The sequence below is a fragment of the Hetaerina americana genome, unplaced genomic scaffold, assembly GCF_022747635.1.
Source record: "Hetaerina americana unplaced genomic scaffold, ioHetAmer1.1.p SCAF_4, whole genome shotgun sequence".
Taxonomy (NCBI): Eukaryota; Metazoa; Arthropoda; class Insecta; order Odonata; family Calopterygidae; genus Hetaerina; species Hetaerina americana.
The window spans coordinates 89,638,679-89,651,482 of record NW_027286985.1 but is presented as its reverse complement, the minus strand read 5'-3'; the positions used below and the strand labels follow the sequence as shown (position 1 = coordinate 89,651,482).

The window sequence follows — 12,804 nt, the reverse complement described above, 5'->3', positions numbered from 1 at the left end:
GGGGGGGGGTTGGCAGCAAAGAGGGGTTAGAAGGGAGAGGCGGGCACGAGAGGGAGAGGGAACGGACAAGTCCAAAAGATCCTTGCCCATGACAAGATGACAAGCGGATAAAAGCCATAGCAGAGGGTTTTGGAGAGGAGTGACTCAGCAGAAAGTCCACCGTCGGAATTAATGTCGAAGCTACCGGCGCCCGAGCCACCACACGTACGAGGTCGGACAAGAAATGCCCTCTCAAAATATTTGTACATTTAGGGAAAACTAATGTTCCAAGTTAAAATATATCTGAGCGAATAGGATAACTGGCGAGAAGGTCAAGGTTCTTACATTTAATATGGTTGCAAAAGTTTGAAAAATAATTTTATATTTAATGAATTCTCTCACCACTCCAAATAACAATGCCTAGGTCTAGGCAAGACAAGACTTTTAGCGATTAATTACAGGGAAGATTAATGTTTTGGGTATCGTTAATAATATTTACTCATATTTCAAATACTGCAGGAAAATGAAGATATGTATTTCCTCTCTGAAAGCCCCATTATGATACAGGATTGCTGGGGTTATTTTGTAACCAGTTGAAAGAAATGGTCGACTTTCACTTGGTAAAAAATTAAAACCTTTTTTTCATTGACATATTCGTTATTATATTAACTTAATTATATGTACTTCTTACTTTTGTGTTATAATTATGCATCAAATATGTTTAATTCGGAAATGTTAAGTTTTTCACGCATACGCAACAGCCACGATAAGGACGAGAACTATAGAAAATAGATGGATCAAATAGACATAATAATTTTTATGAAACTTAATTGCTCATTAAGGGTAATTCAGAAATAAGTAGAAATACGATCCATAAAAGAATTATTAGTTCGAGAGTGCACTCTATCGTGTCATAAATGCACTCCTCTGAGAATGTTTGACAATGGCGGTCAGGGGGGTCGTAAGCGGCGCCGTCCTACGAGTATTTTGCGGCTTTCCGGAGAGAAAGTGTCATTGAAAGAGCAAAATTCTAACAAATAAACGAGAACAATTGAATATTTAAATAAACGAGAAAATAAACACTAATATCGTATCAAAGAATCGCTATTTAATGTCTGTTAAAATCAAATTTGTGACCAATAAAGTATTTGGAAGATAATGGGGGTTGATTCCTTCACTTCTGCAATTTCTTATCACTTCAGTTCGGAAAGGTTGTCCTTATTTCCTTTGTATTCCGTGATAAAACTTCATTTATATTTTTCTCCTGATCATTCACCAGATTTTTCTCTGAATGAAACAATAATGCCTCTCTTTTTCTTCATCTCCTTCCCTCATTATACCTCCCCTTATTTCTAGCAAGCAATTATTGCCACGATATTGTGGCACGTTTACTACATTTGATCCTTGCAGTGAAATCATAAACGTGATAGCGCTAATAGAAACAAGCACTTGCTCCGGATCCACTCATAATTAGAAATACTATTTATTAATGAAATATTCTAAACCATTATTTACTTAATATAGCTGTCACCAGTTACTTGACATTAATCAACTTAAATAAGATTATTTGTAATCTAGACATTCTTCACTCAATCACTGACCTAGGTTAATTAAGTACTTTCAATAAATTACTTCCTTGCGAAAGAAAAGCTATCGTATCACAATTACAATGTCAGGTATATTTCCATTCACATCCCTTAATAAGATTTCTCACTGAGCTGGAATCCGATTTTCAATGATTCATTCAAATCACTGATTGACAATGTTATTTCACAAAATTTGTTCCAAAACTTTTATTTAATTTTATTTATTTAACTTTATTTGTAACAAAAAGGATTTTCACAGCAACACGGAGCTTAACGAAACGGATGACAGATGAACATACCAGTGAAAATTTTAATTAACTTCAATCAAATGGAGAATTTTTTAGTTTCTTCATCCCCGAAGGAATAAAAAATGGAAAAGAAATTTATGGCACCCAGAAAATGACAGGAACCCAAACTCTATGGGGATGTATATCGATAGCCTTGTCATTGAAGTGTAGAATGAACTTCACCAAATGTCGTGCAGGGCAGAGGGAAGGCTCATGAGTGCTGACAATGCCTCAAGCTTCACTGGACGAGGGGGGACACTTTGTCGTGAGAGTGGTGAGAAAGGCAGTCGCTAGACCAACGACAGCTAATCTCCTAGTGTTGCATCATGCTCCCGCAGCCGCAACCCGCCCGGGGAACTCCCGACCCCCCTCGGAGCTCAGGAACCCCTTTCGACGGCTTACCCTTACCCCTCTCCAGGTGGTTGAAGAGGTACCCCCGACTCCATCCAAAATTCATGTCAGTAAACGGAAACGAAAAAAATGATCCATGAATACATCATGTTTTATTAGAAAGGTATTGGATTTCAGCATCACACGTATACAAGCCCTGCGACTGGCAGAGAGAGGGAACAGTTTGCTCAGGTCATTTTGCATTGTACCAAAGTCGGACTCAAGTATATTATTTTTATGAACTCAAAAGGTAAACTTGGTATACATCATTTTTCAAATGGTAAATGTAAGGAATAAATGTACATGGCATTACTATGTATTCTGAAGTGAAAGCTCAAGGGGTGTTGTATTAAGTTTTAAGGCATTCTTGAAGAGATATTTCCGATATCGAAGGAAATGACCGAGCCTAAAGAAATGGAATGGGAGAGCGGATTTATAAACATTTCCCTAAGGAATCGGCGCTATGATTCAATGAAAAGAAGTAATTTAAATAGTTGCAGCGGGGAATGCAACCGAAGTCTTGCAAGCTATATCAAGTGAATATGTACACTACATATAAGGGGGGAGCTACCCCATAACGAAGGTTTTACTCCACCGCTGTGAATATGGAACATTTTGCTCCGTGTGGCACACGTGATGTGTGAGAAAGGTATTCGTGGAAACCTTTTGCAGAGCATGAAAGGAAAATCAGACGCAAAAAAGGAAATTAGCTAGAACATGCAATTGTCAAGTGCTTGAAGCCTAAGTAGATCACCTTGAAATGTTAGGGCGTCCATTTAATCTCCTTCGCAATGCCTTTTATTTCACGTCACACCGATCAATATAAGGGCTTGGGAATATCTATCCGAAGGAGAGAGACAGGCCAAGAAAGAAAACGCCATACAATCATTAAAGCACCTTCTACACCCATCTTTTTCTGCGAAAGCCACCCATTGCAGAACTCCAACGCGAATCACCACTTAATGGCAATTGAAATCCAATCACCCTTCCATGTTCTCTCGCTGCGACGCGTACGTCCTCCGGCGCAATGCAGAAGCAAGGCGTCCCTGTGTATGCGTGAGCAGAGACATCGACGCGGAAGCAAGCGTGAAATCAGCGGCGATCTGTGGCAAATGGAATTGACTCGGATGACCTTCTCTCTAGCATGATCACCGCATGCACACTCAGCGTAAATTAACGGAACGTATGGCTCGCTTGTAAAAGAGGGTTCAATTCGCCAAAAGGTTCGAGATTATATTTCGACGTCGCAAACTCGGATTTAAAGAGTCACCGGGGCCAAGAGCAGAAAGAGAGTGGAGGATGGGGTAGGGACTCTCCCCGCTCCTGGAATCCCTCGAACCCTCTCCACGCGACGCACAAAAGGCTTCCCCCCCCTTTCACAAGGGAAGCCTCGCGCCGCTGCGCGCGGCAATCGCCCTCCTAACGAGATTAGGCCCGTCCCTCCGCGGGGACTTCCGCCCGCAAATGCGATCCCAGGGCGAGGAAATTCCCCACCTCAAGTTTCCGTACTTATCGGCCCGCACCGTGACAGAAATAACGCCTGGGGGGATGGCATAAGAAAAAGTGATTTTGGAGTGTTGTTCTATAGGGGGGGTCGAAGAACTGAGCACCATTCCATTAAATTTTATCATTATTATCATTTCGTCTATTTCTTTGTGAAAGGACGACGGGTTTATCAGCGCCCTATCCTCGCAGCCTAATCTCCTACCAACATCCCCGATCTCCAGTTTTACGGATTAACTGGACTGCCGTCTGTCACCCCAAATAAATGCTAGTGCTGCCAGCCAGAGACAGATGTTATTACTCCTAGTGCCAAATCTCTGCGCTTTTCGAGTACATGACATTCGTCTACCAGCATTAAAGTTCAATTATTCGACTGCTCCAAGTTCGCGACAACTGAAAGTCCTTTGGGGGTTGGTTAATTCAAACCTTTAGCAAATTTAACAGACTTCATTAGCTTCCCGAGTTCATCATTTCTTTCCCAAACCCATCCCATGCCTGTCATTTTTTGCGCTGTACGAGTATGCTAAGAAGCGGCGTTGACACCCTGGGCCACCCTCAATTCTTACTCTCCGCCCATCCCAAATTTTCAACCGCTAAGCTCACTTTTCAAACTTCGTCATGAAAGTTTCAAATAAAACCCCTCTTTCCGTAGTCTTTTCCTATAATAGGCTTGAGTGCTATTTAATGTATCCTTTCCACTCTTTCGAGCTTTCTCAATATCCACTAAGTGAGACGAGATATCTACCCTAGATTTAATCATTTCCTTTCCTAATTTCTCTGAGGAATATTCTAGTTTAGCGAGATTTCTTCTGATCTTACAAGAATCTACTAATTTCTCCCGAATAATCGTATGATTTTTAATTAAAGATACTGTGAATATAGTTAGCATTTCTTTGATGAATTAGCCCGATGATTTAATATCATACTTTACACATTTCTTAAAAATGACAACTTTTGTCTATCATGTATGTTTTGAATGTTTTCCGCAAAAAGTGTTTCTGTGCTTTCGTTGATAGACGTTATATAGTGCATTTAATAAAATTAACAATGGCGATTTTGATTTAATATTTCTAGTCTATTTATCAACAAGCGACTTTGCCTCGGCTCAGGGTAATGTACCCTTAAGAAAGGCGCCGGAATGGAATTAGAGATGCAGGCTCCCAAGAATGGGTGTGAATGGATAAATACACGCACCAACTTGACAGCAGCGCCATTTCTCGAGTGCAGTGCCTTTCTAACCCCAACCCCAAAAAAACTTTTCTTCTCCGCCTTTTAACTTTTTTTCTTTCTGATGGACAACATTGAATCAAATCATCATATATGATAGTAATCGTTATTTAGGTGAGCATTCTGGTTGATGTGAGGTCTCAAAACCTTCGGGCGAGTTGTCTAAATGAGTTTCTTTCGGTGGATGTACTCTTCCTAGTAAGCCATTCACTTAGGGGATTTCATTCATTGCTGAGCTAATTCTGGAATCAGATTGAAGGCGGAGTATAAAGAATAATGATAGCCAACCTCGATTTAAAAGAAAAGGCGGTCAAAAACAAGGATATTAGTAAGAGCGCTTCACCTAATTGGAAAGACATGACGCATACAATTGGCACTACGTAAGAGTGGTTTTTTCAAGAGAAGTTTTGCATTTCATAAAGACGCATGCTCCATAAGGAGGGAGTTGACGATAGTAATAAAACATTCTAAAAGTAAAAATCACATATCACTTATTTTAAACCTAGAAATATTTGCCTTTAAATGCGCATTAGCGGATGACTTGGTCAAAAGGTTTTGAGAAACGATACTTGAAAGCTTTGATACATAAGCGTCTTGTAGCGTCATTTGAGGACCATCGCAGGTTGGAGGCGTTGGGAATAGGTGGCGTGGAGGAGAACGGTGGGTGGGAAGGAGGGCGGAGGCAGGTGGGTTGGTGTGTTGCGCTTTGGAGGAGAGGCCCTGTCGGGAGGTATTCGAAGTAGGCAAAAGCATGCAAGGAACACCGAGAGGCAGTGGGCTGAGGCAGGAGAGGCGCGCTGATTAAGCACGGGAGAGGGAGATTTTGTCCAACAGGGAAGGAGTATAGTACATGGTATGTGATGATGCTGAAAAATGATTAAGTTTCATTTAGAATATAATGCAATATATTAGTGTCGTACTTCAGAAGGATAAGGAATGTAGCAATGCTTAGTTCCTAAGAGAACCATGAAGTCGTACAATAATTTCGTGTGGTCCATCGAAACCCCTCCACGGTCCAGTAAACTTCCAATAACGAACTTCCTTGATAGCTCTACACCCGCAATGTTGACGGTGGCTTAACATTGACTATGTGCGGGCGGCTCGGAACCGAAGGAAAAATTAATTAGAGAAATTGCTTTATCATTGCTTATATCAAAGATGGATTTTGACGTATCGAATGGTCGAGTCTCGAGGGTAGTCTTAGACGATGTTAACTCTAAAGAAGTATAAATCACTTCAGCAGTTGCCCTGGGAAGTGTTGTTGGACCACTTTTATTCCATCTATACGTTCACGGCATTCAGCTATCCGTAGGGCAGAGGAATACGGAGCATAAGCGAATAATATTAATGCTATATGAGGTTGCTGAGACACTTAGGAATTAGAATTAGGCCAAAAAATATGCGTAGTAACACATTTTTGGAATAGAATGTGTTCCCACCGAACGCTTATTGTATAAAAAATACCGAAATAAAATGTGTGAATTTGATTAAATACTTAAAGCTATACCCTTACACGCCACCTTACCAGCGTGAAACAAACTGAGAATATGTGGACAAGGTAACAAAAAATGATGATGTATTGGAAGAGTAATGAAGGAATACGCCGAGAAGTTTGAAGAGAAATGTTATCTTTCGGAAGTCAAGCCTATTTTAGAATATTCTGCAAGTATAGTATGGGACCCTCACGAAGTTGGATTGATTTCCGAATTGGATCGCTCGAAGCGTAGAGGAGCTGGATTCGTAAAACGTAATTATAATAAACTTAGTGGCGCATCAAATTTTTAAGAGGTGCAAGTTTGGGAATCCCTCACGGAGCAAAATTTAAATTACAGATTGCATAGACTTGAAGGCCTCTTTGGCGATGATGTTTCAAATGTGTTATCACTCCTATCGTACAACAGTAGAAGAGATCGCGTCAGTAAAATTACTGAAATTAAGTGCAGAAGAGAGAGATTTTAGAAGCCATTTTCTCCACAAACTCATCGCTCGTGGGAAACGTGGTGCACTCTACCCGCATATCATACCAACTTTCGAGTTGATTTACTGGGTTTTTTTAAATTTCAATAATGGCGCTGCATTAAAATTGACCAACAGGTAGTATTTTGCAGCTTTGAGGTCAAAGGGACTGTTCGCGCTAGGAGCAAAAATGTTCATCTAACTTAGATGATTGTCCATCTAGTAAAAAGTTCCTCTCGTATACGCAGGGAAGTTTATCTCTCATAAATACCGTAGTTGATGTACATTTAGTTATCATGACTTACATTATTTTACAGACATATTGTTACTTAATTTTAGAAAACTTTTATTTTGATGTTGCACGCCTGGTTTTTAATCACTTATTTCCAAACACTTTGGGTGACCAGTAGGGTACCATGTAAAGTAGACCTATTCACATTGCGGTTCTAAGTGGTTGCCTATCCTCTCATCAATGCTATGTCGAAACTTAAAAAAGGCTGGTGCGCGGTGTGGTCGCGAAAATTAAAGCGTCTCGAAGTCCCTTGAACGTCAACAAAACTGCGATTCAATCTCCAATTGAAACTTTCCGTTCGCAAAGGCTTGCATCAAAATTTTAATTAGCATCGTAAATTTTGCTTACCAAAACTGTAAATTGATTAACTCATAATTATTTCCTTCACAAAAAACAAATAATAAGTGCTCAATGCTCTTAAGAAAATCCAAAATATGGCGCTCGCAGTATCGGAAAAGGTTTGATTTCAGCAAGCCTAATCTCTCTCCAGGCTGTAAGTTTCAGATACACACATCGTATGGTTTTATTTTCATTGTCGATTGAAACGAACAAACTTTTGGTTGCTCAGTAAACAAAAAAAAAGCTTCGTTCGGTGATTAAACCCTTCCATTTAAAGAGCTCAGCATCGAAAGAAATCAAAAGCCGAGCCTATCTGTTCCTATGTTTACGACTATATACAATTGGGTAAAAGAGTTTAAACGTGGCTGTACATACACAAATGATGGACATAGTTCGGGACGTTCAGGGGAACAGACATCCTCCGAAATGAATGACAGACACTATGATAAGATTTTAAGTGATTCAGTGAGTGAAGTGTTCAATTTTGCACAAAAAAAGGGTGTGACATTGTGGCAAGGTGGATACCGCGTTTTCTCTCAGAGAGGAATAAACTCAATCGAGTAGTCGATTCGGAGGCTGTTTTTTCGCCTTTCCATCGCCATCCTGACGAGTTTCTGAGCCGATATATATCTGCGGACGATACATTGATACAATAATACGTACACTACGGAGGCAAAGGAACAGTAGAAAGAGTGGGTTCACACCGGATGAGCGAAGTAATAAAATCAAAAAAGTCCTCATTTGGCTAAGAAAAAAATTCTCTTTCATCAAGACAATGGACGAGCTCCCACATGGCCAGTTATTATGGCATCAACTATTAAATTTAAGGTCGAAATTTTACGAAATCCACCGATTTCACCAGATTTGGAACACTGTGACTTTATTTAATTTCCAACCTTGAAAACATGGCCCGGCGGAATATAGTTCACGTCGAACCAAGAGGTCATCGCCGACAGAGAAGCCTATTATGAAAACCTTCCGAAATCCTACTTTTTGGACCGCTTAAAAAAGTGGTAAACGCTGGGTAAAGTATATCGAGCTGAAAGATTCTGTTGAAAAAATAAAAATAACCTTCCCAAAATAATTTGGTCTTCTATTTTTTGCTACATACATATTGAACTACCAACTCATACTTAAATACTATAAAATGTGCATGTGTGACATGTGATGGAAATTATCCAAGGGACACGGGATAGAATTAACTCCATCTGCCTTGCAATTCACAAAAAAATACAGTATTTTCATAGTACAAATACTTGTCAACGCCAAAACTAAGATTATTGACTATGCCAGCGGGTAAAATCGATCACGATGAACGTGACTGCCTACAAAGTTGAGCTTTCGGTGGTACACCCAAGGACCCAGGTTCAGATACAGGTGTTTGGACAGCAATTCAATACCCGATGACCTAAGCTGTGCGACTTTCTGGTCAACAGATATTCCTGGGAAACCACAATAGACACTCAGGGGCAAGAATGCCAACCCTATAATAAGAACGACCGAAGGCCAGGGAAGTGAAGGCAAGAGCGCAGCGAATGCGAAAAGTACAATGCAGCCAGAGGAGAGGGGACAAAATGACCGCATGAATTATTCCAGCGCTCGGAGTCGAAGCTACGGACAACTTTGAAGCAATCAAAACCAAATACTTATTTGGAAGGTTACCAAAGGGATTTCGAAAAGACAGTAATGCCTTCGATTAACAAGAATTATGGACAAAATAACGGAAGGATAAACTGGAAACCTGCTGAGACACACAAAGAGAAGTAAAACATTAGGAAAATTAACTTCAGAATGTTTGGCGAAAAAAATGTTTCATGAAAACTAGGGGTTTTCTTCGGCAGTCTTGGATTTTAAGGCAAGGTACAAAAACTTCGATTGAGACAAGTAGATGTGCAGAGAAAATTGCTAGAATATCGGAATACATTACGACGAATCCGCAATAAAATTCAATTTACTCTGCAATAAAAAGTATAGAGGTAAATGACGGGTTGAAAACGGTAGCTACAGTTAATTAACGAGTTATAAGACGATGAAATCTCTCATGTCTACTAATCAAAATTAACTTAAATGAAGCAGTAATGGGAAATAAAGGAAAGCAGTGAATGAAAAGCATATTACTCTGCAGATGGCATCGCCCTTGCAACGGGGAAAAAGGAAAGCCTTCGGGCTCCCTTCAACGCACTGGATCAAGAAAACTTCAAGAATATGACATGAACACCATGACGAAAAATAAAATTTCAATAAACATAAATGGAGAAGATGTAGGCAGATGTCAGAGGCGTAAACACGACAGAAATTCAAGCAAAATAGCAAGCAGAAACCTTCGGCTTACTCCGAAGTAGCATGAGGCAGGGAAGGCCAAAATTTAATAAATAGTTATACGGTACAAGATAACTTAATTTACAAAAGCATGTGTGCTGAACAGAAAACAACTATGTGCCAAAAAGATATAACATCAAACGAGGAAGCAGCACATAAGAAATTCGTGTGATATGCAGAAATACACCGTTAAAAATCATTTGCAAAGATTCTCGGAGAACAATATACAGCTTCGAAACATGATGCGGATGCCGAATATCAAATGACAAAAAGGAAGAGATGAAAGCAAAATGATATGCCATAAGGGAGGCTGCTCGGAAAGATTGGTTCGGCTAGAACATTTAAGAACTCACAGAGAAACAATGTCTTTTTTTGGAACAAAATAGGAGTTCTAGGGTGGAAAGTGGTAGAGATACGTATTTAAATAAAATGAAACAGGAAACGAAGGAGCCAATAAGGGAAAAAAGTGAATTAAAGTCGGGCATGCAGAATTGGAAGACTGCAAGGAGCCAATCTCGGGATTGAAATAAAATAAATCCTTTTTGCAAACTTTCATGCCATGATGGAGGACAAAAGAACGGAGATAATATGAAAAAACTCGTAAACGTGGAACAATTTTTTAGTCACCATATGAAGGACACGAAAACTCGAGGCGAATTTATTAATTTTAGAGTTGGCCATTATCAAACGATCAATTTGTTAAACTAAAGAAAAACAGAAAACATTTCCCCATAGACCGTCTTCAATTGATCGATCAATTTTCCTTCCACATTAACTTCCTTATATACTGCCCAAATGTATAATCCTCTACAACTATACATGCAACGGCAAAATTTATTCAACTTCTCTTGGTTCAAGGAATATTATCTGCGGATATAGTTGACTGCTTTGTTAATCTACTTTCGATCGGTCAAACTTTCCTTAACTGCTGGTACAAGTCTGTCCAAAAAGTATCGCGAATTTTGAATTTCCGCGGTTTAGGTATACTTGATTTTCATTTTTTTGTGGCATTATGTTATTACTTATGTCCCTCGCTAATGCCGAAAAGTTCGGCGATTTTGAATGCTCTGCTAATTGTTGACAGCTGTTTTGCTTGGACGCGTTTTGGCTGGTCTTCGATTTTTGCCTGTTCCAAAAAATGGTTCAAAGAATCTGTATAATATTACAGGTATGTGCGAAAAACGAATTTAAGCGCGTGGACGAATTCCGAATGTTGAATGTGGCATATGCAGAAGCTACCTTGGACCGAAGAAACGTTCTTCGGTGGTAAAAATTCCCTCAGAGGGCCGAGAAGATGTGAGGGACGAAGAGCGAGCCGGACGCCTGAAGAAAATAGTATTGGCCAATCGTCGAATCGCCGTTAGAGTAGTTCCTGAGGACCTAAACATATCGATTGGCTCGTGCAATTCGACTTTTACCAATGATTTGGGCATGATACAGGTCGCCGCGAAATTCGTACCAAAATCGAACAATTTCGATCAAAAACAGCAACGCATTAACATTGCTGATGACTCTGACCGCGACGACCCAAATTTGCTCTAGAGGGTCATAACTGGTGACGAATCATGGGTTTATGGTTATGACGTGGAAACTCAGCAGCACGCGCAGAGACCGAAAAAAGTGCGCCAAGTTCGGTCGAATGTGAACGATTTACAGTTTTCTTCGATTGCAGGGGTCAGGTGCATCATGAGTTCTTGCCCAAAGAGTAGAACGGTAAATAAGGAATATTGCCTGCAAGTTATGCGCAATTTGCACGAAGCAATCCGCCACAAACGCCCTGATTTGTAGAACAAAGATTGGCTTTTGCACCATGACAACGCCCCTGCTCACACATCATTACTTGTGCGCGAGTTTTTGGCCAAAAAAACACACTGATGATGCCGCAGCCACTGTATTCCCCGGATCTGCCCCCCAGTGACTTTTTCTTGTTCCCGAAACTGAAGAGGCCCATGAAAGCGCGACGCTACGCTACGATTGACGAGATAAAGACTGCAAAGGAGGAGTTGAACAAGATCACAAAAAATGATTTTTTAAATTGTTCAAGGATTGGAAAAAACGTTGGCACAAGTGTATAATATCTAATGAGGATTACTTTGAAGGGGACAAAATAGATATTCATGAATACATAAATAATTTTTGAAAAAACACAAAAAGTCGTGATACTTCTTGAACAGACCTCGTATATCTTCAACATAAATTAGCCTTCGGAAATCACTTGGGAATTCATTATTGAGTTTTTAGGTATTGCATTTAGACTTTTATTAAAGTAAGAGAAGAGAAATGTAACCATGCTGACAGACATCAAAGAGCTTGAGCTTAGCAATCTAGGAATAATGCGACGAACGGGAAAGAAGAGTTTCGTGGGGAAAATGACCCGAGCAGTGAGTGAAAAGGAAATGAGAGACTATTGGAAGGACTAAAGTAACTTTACCAGAATCCACCGAGGGGAATCGGCGAGAGAGGAGACAGTGGGTGCGGAGACACAATGCCAAGAGACGGATGGCCCGTTCGCATGCTCGCGTTCGAAGTTGCGCGTCAGAACTGAGCACGCAGAAAAACACTACTGAGAGACGAGGACAACGCATGCGTGTATGCTCCCTTCTCTCGAGTCAGTCCTTCAACCGTCTGGGAACCGAAACTGCGGGATAGCAGTGAGGTAAGCAGCGAACACTACACATAAGCATTGTTCCTAACTAACTTTTAAGTCTGTTCAGTTTCCAGAAAATTCTATTGCGGAAAGTTTGTTAAATTCGCTACAATTTTCAATGGCATTAGAGCATATTTAAAAAATATTAATGTAGTCAATAACAAACCGTAAATCATCCAGAAAATAGTTTCTACAAATGAACAAACATTGTTCTGAATATTCTCAACAAAAGTGAGTTTGACTTTCCAAGGTACGAAGAAAGTAATGCACAGGTCATTT

The 12,804-nt window shown here is 40.1% G+C and overlaps 1 protein-coding gene across 4 annotated transcripts in view; it reads right to left on the bottom strand.

Moving 5' to 3' along the window:
* Positions 1-12,804, bottom strand: part of LOC139692456 (transmembrane protein 47) — a 987,299-nt gene that overhangs the window by 427,412 nt on the left and 547,083 nt on the right. The window lies entirely within an intron of this gene.